We start from the raw sequence: 23,231 nt of genomic DNA on the forward strand, positions 1-23,231 counted from the left end.
CCTTTGCGGGGGAACAAGGTTATTATTGGTATGGATTGGCTGAGCCCCAATGGGGCAGTAATTGACTACGCGCAGCAGTCAGTGCGGATTAGGACCCCTGGTGGGGGAGAGCTGATGGTTCAGGGCGAAAGGCCACAGCGAGGACCAACTTTATGTTCGGCAGCGAGGGCTAGGCGCTACCTCCAGCAGGGTTGCGCAGGTCATGTCGCCTATGTTACGGATACCCGGGAGGCGGGTAGGGCAACAGTGGGCGATGTGCCCATGGTACGAGAGTTTGCGGACGTATTCCCCGAGGATCTTCTTGGGATACCTCCGGAGCGACAGGTGGAGTTCAGGATCGACCTAGTACCTGGTGCGGCTCCGATAGCCAAGGCACCGTATCGGTTGGCTCCTCCTGAGATGCAGGAGTTGTCTACACAGCTGCAGGAGCTGTTAGACAAAGGATTCATTAGACCGAGTAGTTCTCCCTGGGGAGCCCCGATTCTGTGTGTGAAGAAGAAGGACGGGTCGCATCGGATGTGTATAGACTATCGGGAGCTGAATAAGGTAACGGTGAAGAACTGTTACCCACTCCCGAGGATTGATGACCTCTTTGACCAGCTACAGGGAGCATCTTGGTTCTCCAAGATTGATTTGCGATCAGGGTATCATCAGATGAGGGTCAGAGAGGAGGATGTGCGGAAGACTGCGTTCCGGACGCGCTATGGCCACTATGAGTTTGTGGTGATGCCTTTCGGGCTCACCAATGCTCCTGCCGCGTTCATGGACCTCATGAACCGCGTGTGTAGACCGATGTTAGACCGGTCTGTGATAGTGTTTATTGATGACATCTTGGTTTACTCCAAGACGCGAGAGCAGCATGAGGAGCATCTGCGAGAGGTTTTGGAGACTTTGAGGAGGGAAAGCTTGTATGCTCAGTTCTCCAAGTGTGAGTTCTGGTTGCACGAGGTGCATTTTCTTGGGCACCTTGTCAACCAGAACGGGATTGCGGTAGATCCAGCCAAAGTGGAGGCCGTGATGAGATGGGAGGTTCCGAGGTCTCTATCTGAGATTCGAAGCTTTCTGGGATTGGCAGGCTACTATCGGAGATTCATTCAGGACTTCTCCAAGATAGCCGTGCCCCTAACCAGGCTGACGAGGAAAGCCGTGGTCTTTCGCTGGGGGCCTGAGCAGCAGGCCGCATTCGAGACACTGAGACAGAGATTGTGCGAGGTGCCAATCTTAGCCCTGTCAGAGGGCATGGAGGATTTTGTTGTATACTGTGATGCGTCCATGTCAGGTTTGGGTGCAGTGTTGATGCAGAGAGGGCATGGCATTGCTTACGCTTCGAGACAGCTAAAGCCTCACGAGGCGAACTACCCGACGCATGATTTGGAACTGGGGGCTGTGGTGTTCGCCCTCAAGATTTGGCGTCATTACCTCTATGGTGTTCGTTGTACGATTTACACGGACCACAAGAGCCTGAGGTATCTCATAGACCAGCCAAATCTGAACATGAGGCAGCGTCGGTGGCTTGATGTGGTAAAGGATTATGACTGTGAGATCCTCTACCACCCGGGAAAGGCCAATATGGTGGCCGACGTGCTTAGCCGCAAGGCAGCGCCGATCAGGGATATCTGTCTAAGGATGACAGTGGTGACTCCGGTTTTGGAGCGGATTCGGGAGGCCCAGCAGGAGGCCAAGAAGGAGGAGCATCGGAAGAGCGAGCGGATTGTGGGTCAGGTTTCCTCCTTCGACTATGACAGCCGCGAATTATTGACACTACAACGTAGGGTGTGGGTGCCGTACCACGGGAATGTGCGCCAGGTCCTGATGGAGGAGGCGGACAAATCTCGATTCTCCATTCATCCCGGGGCAACGAAGATGTATACGGATCTTCGCCTGGACTATTGGTGGCCCTGCATGAAGCGGGATGTAGCATGGTACGTGGAGCGGTGCTTGACCTGTAGGAAGGTCAAGGCCGAGCACCAGAGGCCACACGGCAAGATGCAGCCATTGGATATTCCGCTGTGGAAATGAGAGGATATTACGATGAATTTTATCACAAAGCTTCCCAGGACCGCGCGAGGGGTGATCGATTTGGGTCATCGTCGATCGATTGACCAAGAGCGCTCATTTTATTCCGATTTAGGAGAGCATCTCGGCCGAGAAGCTGGCCGACATTTATATCAGAAAGGTGGTGGCGCGGAACGGGGTGCCAGTGTCGGTGATTTCAGACAGAGATGTTCGGTTTACTTCCACGTTTTGGAAGAAGTTTCATGACGAGCTGGGTACTCGTCTGCATTTTAGCACCGCCTTTCACCCGCAGACGGATTGTCAGAGCGAGCGGACCATCCAGACGCTAGAGGATATGCTGCGGGCATGTGTTTTTGACTTCGGAGTTAGCTGGGATACCTACCTTCCGTTGGCGGAGTTCTCGTATAATAATAGCTATCATGCGAGTATCGATCGACCTCCCTTCGAGATGTTGTACGGGAGGAAGTGCAGGACCCCGATATGCTGGGGCGAGGTTGGCCAGAGGGTCATGGGGAGCACCGATGTAGTGCTCAAGACGACCGAAAGGATTCAGCAGGTCAGGAGCAGACTTCAGACTGCGTAGAGTCAGCATAAAAGCTATGCTGATAAGCGCCGATCGGACCTGGAGTTTCAGGTCGGGGATATGGTTCTCCTGAAGGTGTCGCCATGGAAGGGCGTCATCTGATTCAGGAAGCGGGGCAAGTTGGGTCCCATGTATATTGGACCCTTCAGGGTTATAGCCCGGGTGGGCAAGGTGGCTTATAGGTTGGATCTGCCAGCCGAACTCAGACAGATCCACAACACTTTCCACGTCTCTCAGCTGCGGAAGTGCTTGGTGGACGACTCAGCAGTGGTACCCTTAGAGGACATTCAGGTCGATGACAGCCTGAATTATATTGAGCGGCCAGTGGCGATCCTCGACCGGAAGTCGAAGGATCTGAGGAACAAGAGGGTGGAGCTCGTGAAGGTGCAGTGGCAGCACCGGAAGGGCTCGGAATGGACCTGGGAGCTGGTGGATGAGATGATGGAGCATTACCCAAAGCTATTCCAGGATCGAGCAGCAGACTTCGAGGACGAAGTCTAAAATAAGTGGGGGAGATTTGTAGCACCTGGTTCCTGGTATGTATTTTATTTAAGTAATTTTGCATTTTTGACCTTGGACTCGGCGAGTTGAAGGACCAACTCGCCGAGTAGAAGCGGGATGAGACGCGGGATTGAAGTAATAGACTCGTCGAGTCGGATCCCGGACTCGACGAGTAGACTCTGTCTGGACAAAACCCTAATCTGAGGGTTTGCACCCTATTTAAACAACATTATACAGCCTCCATCGCCCCTTTATGCTCCCAGAGACCCTCCATAGCAAACCCTAGCCGAGTGTGTGAAGTTCTTAAGGCATTTGTGGTGATTTTGGTGGTTTTGTTCACAAGGAAGGAGGAAGAGCATAGAAGGATCAAGAGGAGGCTGAAGGATCCGAGTTTGTTCATCATTTGCAGCCTTTGAGAGGTATAAAGTCTGTACCTTGCTCTATCATTTGATAGATCCCTTTTTGGGGAGATTTAGGGCTTTTATAAGCCATTTTGGTAACCAACCATGATTGCAAACATGGTTGGGGGTCAAGACTTCGGATCTAGCACTTGGGAAGAGTCACAAGGCAGATGTGGGTTGCTTTTGCACCCAAGAAAGGTCCCATGCATCATAAGAGCTTATTTTATGTCCTTTTGAGCTCAAAGTCCCATGCATGCACGTAAAGTTTGTAACTTTACGTTCTAGAACGATTGAAGGAGCTTAGATCTATCTTTTGGTCAAGTGTTGTACATCAGAAATCGAGGATTTTGGGTGTGGACGTTATCGACTCGGCGAGTCCGTTCTTGGGACTCGACGAGTCCAAGGATTTGAGTCCCATTTCTGTTGAGGGTCAAAAGGACTCAGTTGGGCGTTAGAAGGGTTGTAACAGTACAAAAAGAGTGACCTAACGCACCAGACTTAATTTTAGACCTGGAGTTCATGGGGCTCGACGAGTGCTAAAACAGACTCGGCGAGTCCAAGGCAATCTCCTTATGTTTGAAGATGAACTCGACGAGTTGTTCATACATGTCACACCCCGCTAAAGCGGAAACACAGGGCGTGGCAGTACAAAGGGTTTCATAACAAAAGTTAAAAGACAACACCAACCATAGTATTAAAAATCATTACAAATTTACAATGGGTTTGAACAACTTTTAAACGAAATTACAATGTAAATTGAAATACAACACATGCGAATGCTCCTAAAAGTGAAGTGTCCCTAAGTGCCACTTACTCGATGATTCCTGAAAAAGCATGTAAAACGAGCGTCAACTATAAAAATAGTTGGTGAGTACTCACATATAAACAAAATAATACTGGTTCCATGAATTGAAATCAAAGTTTTGATAAAAGTTTCCAATAATAAAAGTATATTGTTAAAATGAGTAAATAAGTTTGTAAAAACAAAGTTCTTTGTCATCATGAGAGATAAGGTATGTTGCCCAAATAAGATGCAACATTCATATTCTCATGGAAGATAAAGTTCGTTACTCAAACGAGTAAACAAGTTTCATTGCTATAATGAGCAATCAATTTCGTTGCTACAAAGAGCAAACAATTTCATTTCTAAAACATGTATATAAGTTTTCAGTAATAAAAGTTCGTTGTTGTAATGAGAAACAAAGTTCATTGCTATAATTAATAAACAAGTTTATTGCTATAATAAGTAACGAGTTTGTATGTGTATGAGCAAACAATGAGTTCTCAACCAAACCTATGACTGAAGCCCTATCAAGATCTATGTTTATCGTTCCATAGATTAATATGGTATCATGCACTCCAGCAATAGGGCGAGTGAGGAGTTGTCAATTCCTAATAGCGCTATCCATAATGACCATTGGCTCAAAGAGTTAATGGTTAGAGATAAGGGAAGGGCCTTAATACGATAAGTTCTCATGTTCCGTGTTGCATAGACATACATAGAGAGATATAGCAATAAAATAGCAATCATGTTTGATACAAATCAATTTAAATACAACATTCAAATAATAATTTTTCGGGACATGCTTTTCCACCCCAAAACATAAAAACTGAAAACAGGGGAGTGCGTGAATACTCACAATGCATTGAGATGATGCAAATGATGCCTTGAACTACGTTCCACGTGTACCACTACCGATTCCTACAATAATGGTATTCGCTAGTGAGTCTCTAATGGAAATCTAACACTAGTATACTTACTACTACAATAGAATTATGCCAATATTGTGTCAAAATTTAATATTGATAAGTTACAAACATTTTTCTGAAATGGTGAAATTTTATAGCTCATGTGATTAAGACAATTTTGGATATTAATTTCCAGATTTTTGTAATATTAATTGATGGTATTTCAATACATTTAAATGTGTTTTAAGCTCTTAAAAAGCCAAAATATTATCAAACAATTCCCAAAAATTCTCAAACTTTGCATTTTCATTCTAAACACAGTAGAGGTCTTCCAGAAATTTTCCCTTGAATTTTTGTTGTGATTAACTATTTTTCCCAATTTTTAAACCTTCATAACAATATAAATTCGTGAAAAATAGGATCCAGATGATAAAAATTCCCAAACTTTTTATAATACTGCAATTACACATACTTGAGCTGGAAAAAATATAAAAACGGTCTTCTAAATTGTTTAACCTAATTTTATGATTTTTGTGCATTTATTCTAATAAAAATTGAAATAAATAGAAAAGTCCAAAATTACCCAAACTTTTTGTATTACTGTTATTAAACATTATTAAGCTGGGCAAAATATAAAAATTGATTTTTAAACTGTTTAACCCAATTTTATGATTTTTGAGCATTTATTCTAATAAAAATAGAAATAAATAGAAAACAGTTTCCAAAATTACCCAAAATTTTTGTAACATTGTTATTATACATATAGAAGCTGTGAAAAATATAAAAGATATTTTTCAGTTAGTCTTTCTATTTTTCCTTGTTTTATCCTCTTAAATAATCATTAATGGGAGAATAATTATTAAACAGTTAAAGTAAATTACCAAAATTTTTGTAAAGTTCATTTACAGTGTAAATAATCTGGGAAAAATCCCAAAGGTGGTTTTTATCTACTGGAATCCGATTTTGTGTATTGAAGTGTATTTAATCTTAAAAAATAGGAGAAAAATAGTATACAGAATAGAAAAATCATCAAAATTGTTATGTAGCCTCCTAATGTACTACAAGGTGTTCTGGTAAATTTTCATGAATTGTGGATGCGCAGAACTATTTTTTCTATTTTTAGGCCATTATAAATACAAAAATTGGGGAAAAATAGGAATGCATTATGAAAAATTCTGAAAATATTTTTCTTAGTCTTATACCTCTGGTAGCAACTGCGAAAATTGTTATATATCATTTTAAGATTCTCTAAAGTGCGTTTATGATTTATTGGAGCCAAACAAAAAGAAAATTCAAAACCATATTAAACAGTAACAAAAACCGATGAAATTTAATTTGGGTTCATTTCTTAGCATAGGGGTCATCCACGGATTTACCTAGGATTTATAGACATCAGAAAGTATTTTATATGATTTATTGCCCTATTTTATTTCAACAATTATAATAATTCGAGAAAAATGAATTATTTTCTGAAAATTTGTTGAACATCTCATTTTGTTGATGGGAATCTGGGAAAAATCGGATTTGGTCAGAAAAGGAGGTTTAGATATTTATTTGGAAATAAATCGTTCATGAACATATTTGAAAGCTTTTAACAACATACTTTGATGATCTAGCATCTAAGCTTGAAGATCATCACATGCATGTTTGTTTGAAGACCATTCATGAGTTTGAAATGTTCAAAAATCGTTTTTGAAAGAAAACGTAGAGTGCATGTGGTGATTTTCCACCAAAACTTGTAGAAAAGTGCATTTTCATGATCTTGACTTAGGTTTAGGTCCTTGGATTTCACCATTTACAACATGCATGTTGTTTTTGGGTGAAATCCTACCACCATCATCATCATCAAAACTGAAGTGAATGAACATGCACACATATTTTCTAAGAGAAAGGTGTAGAAGAAGAAGGAAATGCAAGAAAAACCTTGAAAACATGGAGGAAAATGAAAGGAAATCGTGTTCTACCTTAATGAAAACCACTAGATGATGAAGATTTTGAGTTTGAGGTGTCTTCTTGGACTTATTCTCTGGAAAATTTCGTGGGTATAGAGAAAGGAGTGTCTTGTGTTTTGGGAAGATAGAAAATGAGAGAGAAGGTGGAGTGTGAGAGAGAAAGAAGTGATTATGTGTTTTGGGAAGAGGGGGAGTGTCTTGGGAAGAGGGTGGCCGGTTTTGGGGGATAAGAAAGGGTTTCCCTCTCTTTTATTTTTATAAAAATTCAAATCTTTTATAAAAATATCAAACTCTTTTATAAAATATACACTAAAATCAAGTTTTTATTCATAAAACCTTTATTTTTGATTTATAAATTAAGGGTAATGTTAATGAGTTAAATTTTATTTGCCTTGAATATATTATACTAATTTTAATTATTATAAGATAATATTATAAGTTTCATAATTATTTTTATAGAAATTTTAAGGTTAAAGTTCATAAATATGAGTTTTTTATGGCTTTTAGGGTTTTGGAGTTAAATAAACTTTGAATATCAAAATAAATAGAATATTTGAGACTTTAAATTATCTTATGGTATTATAACTCTTTTATAGTTATAAATAATGTTTGTAATTTATTTTTTTTATCGGTTTATTGGCATTCTATGTAGTGATTCCGAGATTCAAGCGAAATTGAGGAATCAAGTATACTAGTCCTAGTCTTCAACTTTGACTTAAGTTTCTATGAGACTTTGACCTAATTTCTACCACTAGGTCAAGTGCATGATGTGTGTATATGATTCATGAAAAGGTGTTCGAGTCAAAGAGTGACCCGAATATGGATAGTCTCTACAGTTAAGTAGTTATAGAATTCACATATCAATGTGAAATCTATGCACACTATCCATTGATTCTAATTGTTTCCAAGTTTCTAGTAGGTTATAACTTAGCTTCTAGTTACTAAGTCTAGTATGTGTAGTGCCTATATGTGCAACTAAGTTTAGTCAAATCTAAAACCGACTCGAATTTTGACGACTGTCACAATACAATTCGGCGAGTCAAGGTCAGGACGTGTTCATCAGTTGAAGGTGAACTCGACGAGTGTTCATACGACTCGGCGAGTCGGTTGAAGGTTCATTGATGTTCGTAAGGAAGGGGAACTCGTCGAGTCATTGCCAAACTCGACGAGTCGAGTCGTGGATAAGGACGAGTAAAAGGAAGGGACTCGACGAGTTGACGGCCCAACTCGACGATTCGGGTCAACTGGAAGTTGACTTTGACTTGGACTTGGTTGGGGGTAAAATGGTCATTTTACCCTAAGAGTAGATATCAGTTTCTAACTGAGTGTTTGTGGGGATTGTAGCCGGAGGATTTCCAGAGTAGCAGCGGACGGAGGTTTCCCGCACAGATTATCAGCAGCTTCTTGTACGAGGTGAGTTACCTTCCAGTAGGGGTGGGTCTAAGGCCACAATGCCGGCCCACCAAAGAGGAGTATTTAGAAGATGATTGTCTTTGTGATAATTATCTTGGTTTGGTTATATGCTTTGGTCATGAGTTTTATTTGTATGATATGTTACGAGTATGATAGGGATTGGTTTCGCTGGTAGCGGTCCTTAGGACCGAAGGGTAGGTCAGTACCCGGATATGCCTGACTGTATGTTTATATCTTGTTGCTGTATGCTAGTGGTAGGGGGTGGAATAGTCCCCAGTTACCGGTTGAAAGATACCGATGAGGATTACCGGTTGAAAGATACCGATGATGGTTACCGGTTGAAAGATACCGATGATGATTACCGGTTGAAAGATACCGATGATGATTACCGCTTGAAAGATAACGATGATGATTACCGGTTGAAAGATACCGATGATGATTACCGGTTGAAAGATACCGACGATGATTCCCGGTTGAAAGATACCGAGGATATTGTATGGTATGTGGTATGATGGGGGAACTCACTAAGCTTTGTGCTTACGGTTTCGGTTTTGGTTTCAGGTAGCGGTCCTTAGGACCGAAGGGTAGGTCAGTACCCGGATATGCCTGACTGTATGTTTATATCTTGTTGCTGTATGCTAGTGGTAGGGGATGGAATAGTCCCTAGTTACCGGTTGAAAGATACCGATGAGGATTACCGGTTGAAAGATACCGATGATGGTTACCGGTTGAAAGATACCGATGATGATTACCGGTTGAAAGATACCGATGATGATTACCGGTTGAAAGATACAGACGATGATTACCGGTGGAAAGATACCAAGGATATTGTATGGTATGTGGTATGATGGGGGAACTCACTAAGCTTTGTGCTTACGGTTTCGGTTTTGGTTTCAGGTACCTCTTCGTCTAAGGGGAAGGAGCCGGCGGCGTAGCATCGCATCACACACACACACATGATTTCCGCATGGAGTTTCTGGGATTGTACTCTGATATGTTATTATCTTATGACTTGGATTTTTAGACATGAATCATTGTTTTATGGGATGATGTGTTTTCACGGATTTTCTTGTGAAGGTTTTTATGTTTCAATTAATTAAAAAGAAATTTTTGGACTCGAAAATTGGTATGTTACAATTCGTTTTAATAATTAAAACAGATGTTGTGTAGTGCGTCAATCCTATCTCTCATTGAGGGAAAAATGACTTTTTCGTGTATTGCGACGTGTCACATCAAGGATTGGGTTGTGTGTTGATCTAAAGAGAAAAAGTAACTACATATGCTTCACGGAAACTCAAGGTACATGAAAACAACTACACTACCCAAGATCTTAAACTGGGAGCTGTAGTTTTTACCTTGAAAATTGGAAACACTACCTTTATCGTACAAAGTGTACTATCTTCACCGATGACAAGAGTCTCCAAGACATCATTGATCAGAAAGAACTCAACATGAGACAAAGAAGGTGTATAGGATTACTGAATGATTACAAATGTGAAGTTCGTTATCACTCTGGAAAGAAAAATGTCGTAGAAGATTCCTTAAGAAGGAAGGAACGAACGAAACCCATCCGAGTGTGGGAATTAAAAAGACGATTCATTTGAATCTCGCTACAATGAGTTCTCATAATCGAGCTTTTGAATTGATATTTGCTCCATACAACGCTTCATCAGACATCAACGTAGATAAGAAAGTAATCCCTCATATAACTCTACCACCAAGGTTGTAGCCATCAACGACATGTGGTAGTGTCAACCCCGTATAGTTCTATACATACCTCTCCCATCCACTTAAGATTTAACAGTTATAGCCTGGGGCCAACTAAAGTTTAATTAGCTAATTGATGAATAATTGTGTCATTAACATCTGTTTTGATTAGCCTTATAATATACTTTTCTTTGATTACCTTGCTTACATAATTATATTTAATTATATAATTATATTAGTTTAGTTGATTTGAATGGGTATTCGGTAAGAGTACTGCCTAGATATAATGTTATTTGATGAAATTTGACCATAATAACGGTTAGACATGATATTATCCTAAAGATTTGGGCAGAGTAACTACCATGCATAATATAACAACTAGGCATAATATTATGCGTACCATTTGGGCAGAGTAACTACAAGGCATAATATTATCCTACGATTTTTGAGCATATCAACGTTGTATAATAAATTATGATATAATATCAAACAAAAATTTTAGAAATCAATAATTTAATAATTAGCATGTATTCCACCACCCCACCCCCCGCACGAAAAACTTTTAAAACTGTAAAAGTGGGGTCGTGAACTCACCCTATTAGCGTGCTTTTTAGAGGCTCAGGAGCGTTGCGTCGGGAATCAGGATCACTCGGGAGGTCAGGAGGCTTAAGGATCGAGAGAGAGAGAGAGAGAGAGAGAGAGAGAGAGAGAGTTTAAGATGTGTAAGGAAATGATCCGACCCCGAATTGTTATATCTATGAAGTCTTAGGGTGGGCACATATGATTTCTAAGGGTGCGCGTCGCACATGTACATGGTGACTCCACTCGGGCACGGACACATGTCTCTCTTTCTTCGAGCCATGTCACTCGTATCTTTGCGAATCCGGTGGCAGAGTGCGTGTAGCGCGTGGGGCGCGTGGCACACAGAGATTTATGGACTTTGTAAATTCCATAACTTCCGTGCATGATCTCCTTTTCGACGTTCTATATACCCATGCGATGGTCTCGACGAGTACTTCAATTTTCCTTCAAGTTGTTTTAGCCGATTCTAACTTTCTTTTTAGACACATACTTTGTAAGGTGGGGGTATTCAAAATGATTTTATAAAAATCATAACTCCCTCATACAGGCTCCATTTTTGGACTTCTTCGTCTCAAAAATCTTATCTCAAGGAGTATTATGATTCTCCTTTTTATGACTTTAGCTAAAACTCAACCAATATCTCTGTAGCTTTTTATGTCTTAAGTTTTTACGTGTGATTGATTTTTTAATTTTATAAAATTGACATCTCCTTTATATGAAGTCTGATTTTTACAAAGTTTATATTTCTGGAATCGCGATGACGTGTACTTTCCGAATATGTCATAATATATATATATATATATATATATATATATATATATATATATATATATATATATTAACAAAACTTCTTGCGCACTCGATTTCCAGGCTTTTGGCATATCTAGCCATATTTTTACAAATATGTAAGGACGTAATCGTATATTTTATTGATATTAAATAGATTATACATCCTTAGTCTATTATATTTGTTCAATTCTACTATTTCTTACGACGGTTGATGACGTTTTTCCTTCAGTGTCATACATTAAGCATTATACAACCATAACAATCAAATACAAATTACATCGATACCAATATTAAGGAACTCAACAACTTCCACTCCATCTATAATGATGCATCATCTAGCTTCTATCAATCAACACTCTATCCTTGTGTATAGCCTGGGATACATGACATACAAGAGATATGTAATAAAATAATGTCTCGTGAGCTATGCGAGTTTGTGACCCAAAACATTTCAAAGCATTTACATGAAAAATAATTTTATTCAGAATATAGCATAGTTTTAGACCATAAAACCTTTTCAAGAATTTTCAAGGAAAACACTTTTCGTACACATCATAAATATCATTTATATCTTATCATTTCATTTGAAAAGACATCTTTCCACATTCCATTCTCTTTTATCATTAAGGCTAATTTCAGTATTAAACCGTTTCCATTTTTACGCTTAGAGTACTCCCAAGTATAGACCAAGGTGGAAAGAACAAATCAATCCACCAAGGCATCATGCTGATCCGGACATCTACTTCGTGAAGTGGAATGTACCACTCCAATAGATTCCTCTAGATCCCGTTAAAGGGACATCATGACTCGAGTAATATATTCTTGTCATTACTTTCCAATTCTTGTCATCACTTTCCATTTCTTATCATTACTTTCCATTCTTTACATATTTCATACGTTAGTATCAAAATACTCATTTCAAAAGTAAAACATCAATACTTCAAACATTTCAAACACATTACCAAAACATTCGTTCTTTTAAAACATTTTTTCTTTTGAAACATTTTTGCTTTCAAGACATTCTTTTCAAAAGTATTTAACATATTCATTTCAAAACATTTCATGTATAAAAACATAGGTATTTCATTATAATAAAATCATTTTTCCATGTACCACAAAGTGGGAAAATGGCAACAGGTACTCACCTCAATCATAAGGAGGTTAGCTAGTCCTCTTCTAGTTCCTTTCCTTAGAGTGACAATATCCAAACACTACCTATATAACATATGGACATAATTCATTAAAATGACCAAAATACCCCTATTTGATTTTTAACATTTAGATAATCCCCATAAGCTTATTTACTTCCTATTAGCCTATATATAAAGTTTGAGGGAAATCAGAGATCGTTTAGTAGGCTTTCCATGAAAAAAATACAATTAATAGAACACTCTACACGACCCCATGTCATATTACACTACAGTGACACTCCCCGTGTCATGCCTGACACGATGTCGTGTCACTTATGCCTATTGTGACATACCCCCGTGTCAACCCTGTTGTACACCCACTTTTGCAAAAGTTTACTAAAAGTTTTATAAAATGTTTTCTATACCTCCAATGGCTACCAAACTTCACCACAAGGTTACTATGTACATAATAAAGGTTATAAACTTCTCAAATACTCAATTAATCCCTATCCTTATGATAATTAATCATTAAGACCTTTATCAAAATGCTAAGTTCATAATGCTTAAAAACACTCAAATAAAGGGGGTTAAGAGCTCAAGTTGATTAATAACACTCTTTAACCAATATGACTTATTCCTAAAATCATTTAATACATCATCGGGTGTTTCCAAGTACATAAAACCACAACCAATCTCATTGTAAGTACCTAATGTAACTATGGAAACCTGAATTCCATTCAATGTTCCTAAATTGCCATTGGGCAAAAACAATCACTAGAGCTAGAAATTCACTAGCATTCCTTCATGTTTATGTTTCAATATCATCTCTAAAGTGTCAATTCATATTCATGAATGTCATTCACTTATTAAATTACAATCCTTATGTAGTAATCCATAGACTTCCCAAAATGCCCTTGTGGCTTAATATTCCATAAATTCATCTAATGATCATTCAAGTCTTGATGTTTTTTCATTCAAATCATATTATTAGTATCAACTCATGTTTATGAGCATCATATACTGATCAAATGCTCACAGATAAAACTTTCCATAGTTTTCATCATATTTCACTCAATTCCATTCCAATTCTAGCATATACATGATTCTACCATCATGGACGATGTTGAGCATTCTAATTGTATTTGTTGCTATCAAATATCATATTGGTCATATAATTCAATCCAATTTCATCACCAATTGAAATATCCTCAACTTTGGTTTTCTAGGGTTCATGGAGCTTTTTACCCAAATCATCAAATCCATCAATGGGATGAATGTATTGAGATTAGAACCATGGAAACCACTCAAGGGAGGTTAGAAAACTAAATCCTAATCATCAATTGAATCCAAAATTGACATTGGGATTCAACCCCAATCATGAACTCGAAAATAGAGTTAGAGGACAAGAAATTATACCTAGAAAGCCTTTGATTCCTCCTCATTTTGCTTGGATGCACAAAACTCCACTTGAATCAAACTATAGAAACTCTTGAGATCAAAATCTCCCTTAGAGGAAGTGGTGATAAGCTCAATCATGTTTTTCTACTTATGAGGGAATGGATGTATCTTATTTCTCCAAAGTTTACAATTTGGTCCCCCAAGTTTATTTGTTTTTGCCAAAACCCACCAATCCTTAATGCTTGTGATTTTAATTTAAGTTTTGAAATAACAAATCCTTTTCCATACATTATGTAACTTTTATAGTCTCTTCCATTAAATGATTCAACCCTTTAGCCAATTCACATTGCAAATGTAACACTTTTGGCCCTTTAACTTTTAAAATGTTATTATTTTCACTTCTAAATTTCTAAACTTCATACCAAATAATGATATGACTATTCCTTGATGATTTAACTATATAAATCATTTTTTATTTATTTAATTTATAAATTTAAGAATCTAGTCTTAAATTTCAGGATGTTACATAACGTGTCCAAGTGACATGTTTATTCTAAGGACAAACTTCCCAAAAGTGACCCCATCTCACCAAGCCAAGCTACTATGCTACATTTATAGATCATGGGGGCACATAGCAAAGAAACAAGTGTCAGCACTTGCTTCTTGAATCAATAGGAGTGTATACAATCAAAGAGAAAACTTACAATTCCTTAACAGGCCAATCATTCAAATCATATTCATGTATAAATTAACCGCATCTCATCAGTCAATCCATTTTATTTAGTATATTAATCAATGATATATCATTCAGTCATACATCATTCAATATATCATGTATCGTTAAACCCTATATTATCAATCATATTACTTGCATACTCATATCAACATCATGGATCATGATATTGAATGCATTTATCATAATCTTATATGTAATGGGTAGTCTATTAGTCATATAGAACCAAAAGGGAAATAACCCGTTCGCTGATAGTGTTCCCGACCAACAAAATGCTCAAGGTGATTCGTGACTCCCACCGTAACATTGATCCTAAGACTCCACTTTCACTACTCTGACTATTCAATGTACAAGTACATCGCGATATCATTCTGGTGTTGGTACACGCTGTGCCATTCGTATGACACCTCCTAATGCATACATGATGCTTGTATAAGCCTCGTTCCAATGTCCAACATCGCTCCAACCCGCGTACCACTAGCATCTATAAAGACCAAGCAACTCTTTAATGGCTTAAAATATTTTTCTAGAACACATTTTTCAACCAACCACGCCCAAGAATATCCAGATAGGGTTTCAAGCTAAGTGCAATCTTCTACCCTTGCCCTCAACACATAACCCCACAAAATCTATAACGCCTGGTTCCTGGTATGTATTTAAAATCATAATTTATGCCCTTTTATAGAGAAACTCGACGAGTTGGGAGCCCCAGACTCGTCGAGTAGAGATGCTTTGGGACGCGATTTAAGAAACCTACTCGACGAGTTGGGAGGCCTCAACTCGACGAGTAGGCTGGTAGAAATGAAACCCTAATTTTCAGGGTTTTGTACCCTATTTAAAGGCCTTAATGTTTCATTGTGGCCTCCCTCATCGTCCCCTCAGTCCAGAGAAAACCCTAATCATGCCTCTTTCCCCATTTTGAGTGTGTGTGAGCCTAAAGAGTGTTCTTTGGTGCTTTTCTTGAAGGAGTGTGACGTTGGTGGTGCAAAGTTGAAGGGAGCCTAAAGAGTGTCCTTTGGTGCTTTTCTCAGGTCAAGTGCATACCAATTATAGTTATGGGCTTAGACACCTAATCCAACAGTCTCCCACTTGGATAAGTCTAATAACTATTATTGCAAGTACGACTCCACAACCCGACTACAAATCGTACCTCTTAAAAGCCGCTGTCGAACTCTGACCTAGTCAATGATGCGTCCATTAGATAAGGGATCATATATTCCTCCATTCTAGATATCATATGGACTGAGACATGGATTATAATCATTCTCTCTGTCCATCTGTTGTTTCTCGATTTCCGATTTATGACGGCTGACTAATTGAACAAATCAAATCAGTCCAGGCTTGGCCAAGCGCTTAGGGTTGTCATCACTAAATCATCGAGGGGCCCACATATATCGCTTTTATCCACATGGGGTAAAAGGAACAAATAAACTTCGACCCAAATTCTTGCTTGTACTTACTTATCAAATTACACACAACAATATGTTTTATAACACCAAGTTACTGGTGCGTTTACATATGTCAATGTGCAACCGACTCACAACTACAGCTCACATGTCTCCATTTCAAGAATATAAGATATTATCGTCTCACAATCACTCGTGATAAAATCCATGAAGTGATTCAGATGAGTGTGGGTTGAATCTAATACTCGAATCTTATTCCAGGAGTACTCATGAACACTGCAGCTATGTCTAAAACACCTAGATAAACTACAAACCCATTCATGACAGTCTTGCCTCAATACCTACTTCCAAAGTATGATCAATTATGGATGGTTTGAATAACCTAGTTATTCGGGAAGTCAAAACATGCAAAGTGAAACACAAGAATAATACTAATCCTATATGGCCCCAAAACTTTTGAGTGCCATATTGATTACTCATTATTCATTGTATAATGTTTCAAATAATCAACTTAATACTTGAATTAAAACAATAGTTGTCCCATGCTCCAAGCATGCACACTATGTTTATCTATGATCCTTACTTTGTGAAATAGATCAATTGATAACATTTTCAATGAAACTCATTTCACAGTTCCAAATCCTTACCGTAAATGTAAGAATACCAAATTCTTGCCATTTACTGTAATATGTTAGATTCTAAACTTATATGCAATGAACCTCTTGTAACGACTATTCACAAAGTCACAGAGACTTGGCAACATACATTACAAAGTATTCCAATGGAGAGCAATTCCATTGAAACAAAGTCTCAAATTTGAAGTACATTCCTTTGAACATCCTTCTTGCATAAAAGTTTCCTAATCTTACACAGATTTAAAGAATAACTTCCTCTTATGGAAACATTTCCATATTCCATTTTGACTATCACTTCTGAACAAGAGTTACCTCTTCTCAGAGTATGTCAATATGATCCATCCATTTTTATACTTCCAACTACAAGAGACCAATACTTGGCAAACCTTAGATTGTCCTTAACAGTTGTTAACCACTTTAGTCATATCCGATTCTAATCTTTTTTCCCTCTTAATGCCCTAGGTATTTGGAAAATTCAGAACGCGAGAATATTATAGCATATGCAATCGATCCTATACCCGAAGCATATGGGATACGATTCATAATGTCTAACATAAATACATGATACTTGATAAGTCTTTTGCTACAATATTTCTATTTGCCATGTTCTCATAATTTTGATTATGAAGAGGGATGCCGTAATCATAATCAAATTTTGAGAACGCAATTAACATTTCCATATATATAATTTCCTTATGTTGAACCATTCCAACATAACATTAATATATATTTGACTAAATTTGATTAAAAAATCAATATAAGCTTTTAGATTTTGAAATGAAGTATGAATTCCTCTCCCTTAATTATAGTTAAACAACTTTTCAAACCCTGCAATTTCGCGATTTGAAACTTTTGTTTTCTATAATTAACATTGCTAACTTGCAACACTTACCATAATAATTTTGCTCCCACTAGCACAATAATTATTATCTTACTAGGATAACACTTATGCTCCCACTAGCTTTCACATGTATTCAGAAATCAGCTGGACTTCTAGAAATCAATACTTATTGACTTTCTTACCAAAGTTCAGATTTCTGATACGAGATGCTTCGATAAGACTTTATCCAGGCTTCTCAAACTCATACACCTTTCCTTAGATAGCTCAGATGTGTGTCTAAACAATTTTAGAACTTACAACAATAAGTCTCAAATGTTTAGACCTTTACCATTTCTCACAATTCGAACTATGAAGAGGGATGCCGTAATCATAACCGAATTTGAGAATGAAAATATCACAATTGCTAACTATTAAAATCTACTTAGTGAAAGCGTTTCCTCACAACCATTTTCATGAATTGGAGATAAACCTTATGACACTTAGATTTTATGGTGTATGTGTTCCTATCCATGTGAATTTGTCAAACCATAATCATAAGACAAGGTTAGTGACAAATCCAAACTCATATGGACTGAACTTGTTCAATCTTAATTTCTTGCCACCTGGAAGCACAAGGGCCTACCATTGCTTCCAGGGTTGTTATGCAAACAACTGAGAACTCATAGAACTCACATGCATAGTCAACTTTAACTAGAGTGGACACAAAAATAAGAATATGTCAACACGATAGGTTACAAACCTCAAGTCGTGTACTAGTGTTTAACAATATGTTTACTCTTGATTAGTTCTTGAAACTTTCAAGATCTTTAAGACCCCCACTGACCTCTTGACATATAAGATTCTCTTGTTAAGAACCATTCCTTGACAAACAAATATTCAAGAGTTAGTGCAGATTCTTATCAAGACAAACACTTCACACAATTGGTCTTAGTTGGTTTTTGTTTTTATCCAAAACATCACAACTTACCAATTTCAAATGTACAAGAGTAAGAAACATGTTACTCTACATTTGGAGAGTGTTATAAACCTTTCTTAAGATTATGTTACTCAAGGCACAATCTTGGAGTATAACTCTAAGACTTGTTTTGGAACGAAGTATGACTCATCTTCTTGATTTAACCATTTCAACAATTCACGATTCATCTTCTTAGCCATACGAATGCACTAAGATATTCTTAGAGGATCAATTGTGACATGGTTTTGATAATCATTAAGATGATCATAAAACATGATACTCAAGTACTCTCCCATCCTTTCAGATTGGAGAAACTTTTATCTTTCTACCTAATTTGATTCTTCTTATTCGTCCTTCCATACATTGAAACTTTTCCAATGTTCAGAATTATACTTAAACTTGTAAGCATAACCATATTTACTAAACTTTAGTAAATCATGACGAATAGTCTTATCATTCTTTGTGGTGGACCTAATCAGTGCACAACCAAGTGTACCCGATCCCCTAGTCCTTCACTTGACTCACATATACATGTGAACAAGGAATTAGTCTTAGTTTCCCAAAGATGAAGGTCTCATTCATCACACAATACAAGTTGCATGATTCCAAGTTTCTATCCAACTGAAACTTAGGTGATGAGAATCTTTCCTTATTTTGTAAGTCTTGACACTACCACAAACGAAAGAATCAAATCCATTTTTCCAATATTGCTGTCAATGGAAACATATAAACAACAATTTTCACCAATGCCATTGTAAGGAAACTTAAAATAAGACAAAAATAAAAAATTTTCTTTATTTAAAAAGTGTGGAAAACTTGTCCTTACAATGCAAATACATATGAAAACTATGTTGTTATCTATTCCTAAGAAATATATCCTAACTCTTAAGCAGCAGCTCAAAATTCTGATCATCGAACCATGCAATCGAAATCCAACTCTTCACGATCAGAATCAGCTTACTCTTCCTTTAAGTTTCCTTTCATTTCTTCGATCCTTCAAAACATCAAAATGTAATTACATTACATCATGTATTAAGAATCTCCAAAAAGGAACTTAATAGAGTTAGATAATGGACTTACCTGAAGCAGAGTCAAACTTTTTGACTTTACCATCCTTGCGATCTTTCAGGTAAATATGGCAGCTTCGCAACCAATGCCCCTTCTTTTGGCAATAGAAATAAACAAAATCTTTTGGAATGGTACACGGGACTATCTCAGACTTAGCCTTTCTCTTTACCATGTGGTCAAATAACTTGACCGAGACCGATCCCTTTCCATTGGGAAGAGAAAGCTTTTCTGGACTTCCAGTGTTACCATTGTCAATGTCCATGGAAGTTTGGGGAGTAGACCTTCCAATCAAATTTTCTTTACCAGTGCACCAAATCATTGCTGATTCAGCAACAACAAGCAAATAGGTAAGATCGATAAGGGTCATGCTGTGGTCTGTCATACAGTAGTCCTTAATGAACCCGCTATATGACTCAAGAAGTGATTGAAGAACCCAATCAACAGCCAACTTCCTTGAGACTTTGACACCCAACTCTCCCAACCTATCAATATGTAACTTCATTTCCAAGATGTTGGCACATACAGACTTCCATCTTTGTGTTTGCTTGCCAATAGGGCTTGAGTGACCTTAAACTTTTCAAGTCTTTGAACTTGTGGGTTAAGGAGAATAATTGGAGGGGGTGGAGGAAACGAAGTATGATTTCCAGTCCCATTAATGCATGACAAAGGGATTAATCTTTCACCTTGATCGCAATGTGGGATATCATCTTCATTAGAAAGCTTTTTCCAAAAAAAAGGAAGACCATGGTTGTTAGAACTAGACATCTATGAGGGAGAAATTCAAGTTAGTTGATTTAAGTCCTTAATATAACACCCAAAACGAAATATTAAGGCTAGGACCCAACACAATATTTTACAATTCGGAAGAGGGATGTCGTAATCCCATTGCAAAAATATTTGAAGGTAGGTAAATGACGATTTACCAATTTCCACCATGAAAAAAGTTATTGATTATTAAGTTTTAAAAGGATTGAAATTCCTAGATCCTTTGAGATTCATTGAACTTTTCAATGGCATGTTTAAATCTCTATTGTGCCCTTCAAGTTTATGACTGGGATGCCGAGGATCACAAACAAGGTGTGAATAACCATGCAAATTAGCTTGGTACACCCAATGTTACAACCACCTAATCAATGTGCCAGTTAACCACACACGCTCCATTGATATATGATTAACATCAAGCTACCATTTACCACACACTGTCAGTCCCATATTAGTGTGCCGGTTAACCACACATGCTCAACTAACGACTTAACAAGGTGCAAAGTGCAATTTCATGGGTTAGCACCAAATTCACATTTTTCCTAAGTAACTAAGATTGGGAATTTATAAGTGTTTAGTTACTTAGTATTTCATCATACTTTTAATGAAAATTTAAATGTCCTGTCAAACCCGTTCGGCTAACGACCCTTCACCAGTCAAGGAAGCGGTGGGTAAGAGTGGACACCCATTAAACTGCAATTTTATAGGCAATAACCTTATACCCCCTTATAGACCGACTTCGTGAATAAGGCCTACTAACGGTAAGACTGACTTTGTTCTTATACATATATAAATATTAAACCTATAATATTATGATAGTATAAGTATTGAATTTTAAACTTTTAAAACTCTAGGGTTTGGAACTAAATGTTTCAAAGTGAGACTTTGCATTTACAAATTCCAAAAATTGAGGGCATGTTTTGAACTATTCAAAAACTTTTGGGTAAATAGTATAAAAAACACTCCATTTACACCAAAATTCTAATTTGCCACCGTGTTTTTTTTGTCTCAAATTTGACACTGTGTTTTTCAATTTGTTACAATTCTGACCACTTGATCGGTTAACCAGGTTACATGCCGACGTGGCATGATGACGCGTCAGTTTTGATGATGTGGCATGCTGACATGATATGCTGACGTGTCAAAATTGAATTTTTTTTCCACAAAAAACACTAAGTTTTCATTTTTTTTCGATTTTGACACTAAGTTTAATTTTTTCTTTCAATTTTGACACTATGTTTTTTTTGTTCCAAATCGAACATCATTTATCAATTTTGACCATTTTCCATTTCAGTTAAAAACCATAGTTTTGTATAAAAACAAGGTTTTTTTTTTTTTTTTTTTTTTTTTTTTTTTTTTTACATTCAAACCATAGTTTTATGTATAAATATGTATTAGTTATATAAAAACCGTATTTTATATTAAATACGCAACTTTAAAATGAGTTTGTAGGTTTGGAGGCGTGTAGTCGATTAAAACTCGGATGTCAAGTTTGCAACCCCTGAAATTTTCACATCTTATTAGAAGCTTATGGTTAGTTTGATTCTCATGATATAACTAATGCATATTTATAGATTATAGTTTGAATGTAAAAAAAAAAGAAACACCTTGTATTTAAATAAAAATGTGGTTTTTATACGGTTTAAAATGTAATAAAAAATATATTTATACGATTTCAAATGGAAAATTGTCAAAATTGAACAAAATTGGAAAAAATGATGTTCGATTTGGAACAAAAAAACATAGTGTCAAAATTGAAAGAAAAAATTAAACTTAGTGTCAAAATCGAAAAAAAGTGAAAACTTAGTGTTTTTTGTGGAAAAAAATTTCAATTTTGACACGTCAGCATATCATGTCAGCGTGCCACATCATGAAAACTAACACGTCATCATGCCACATCAGCATGTAACCTGGTTAACCGGTCAAGTGGTTAGAATTGTAACAAATTGGAAAACACAGTGTCAAATTTGAGACAAAAAAAACACGGTGTCAAATTAGAATTTTGGTGTAAATGGAGTGTTTTTTATGCTATTTACCCAAAACGTTTGGTATCCATAACTTATGAGTTTAATATAGGTTTTATGAAAAGACTTTTGACATTCCATAACTTGAGGACAAGTTATGGAGTTCATAAAAACATTTATGTAAAAGACTCTTCAAGTTCCATAACTTGAGGACAAGTTATGGAAGACTTAAAACCATTTAAGATGACATTTAAAAATGAGACCTTTCATTTTCCATAACTTGAGGACAAGTTATGGATTTCACCAATAACAATTAGATCAAAAATTTCAACTAACAAAATCAAACAATTTGCCTATGATCTAATTAAACTCATAAGTTAAGGTAATTCATATCAAACAAGTTTCAAGAAATTAGCCTAATCATATAAACTAATACAAATCATGAAACTTTGACAATTATCATTAATTTCGATGAGAATAATCATTACCATATCAACAAAATCAGATTTTACGAACTAAAACATTTTGTGGTAATGATTCTAATCCAAAACAGACCAAAAAACTCGAAAAACTGCCCACTGGAGCACCAACTCGGCGAGTACATGAACTGGGCTCGTCGAGTTGGCCATTTTCTGAAGGGACACAGCGAGTTACCCAGTAGACTCGGCGAGTTCACTGGGCAGAAGGCAGAAAAATCGATTTTTTT

This window comes from Lactuca virosa, chromosome 2 (assembly GCF_052849685.1).
Source record: "Lactuca virosa cultivar CGN04683 chromosome 2, Lactuca_virosa_CGN04683_v6, whole genome shotgun sequence".
Lineage (NCBI taxonomy): Eukaryota > Viridiplantae > Streptophyta > Magnoliopsida > Asterales > Asteraceae > Lactuca > Lactuca virosa.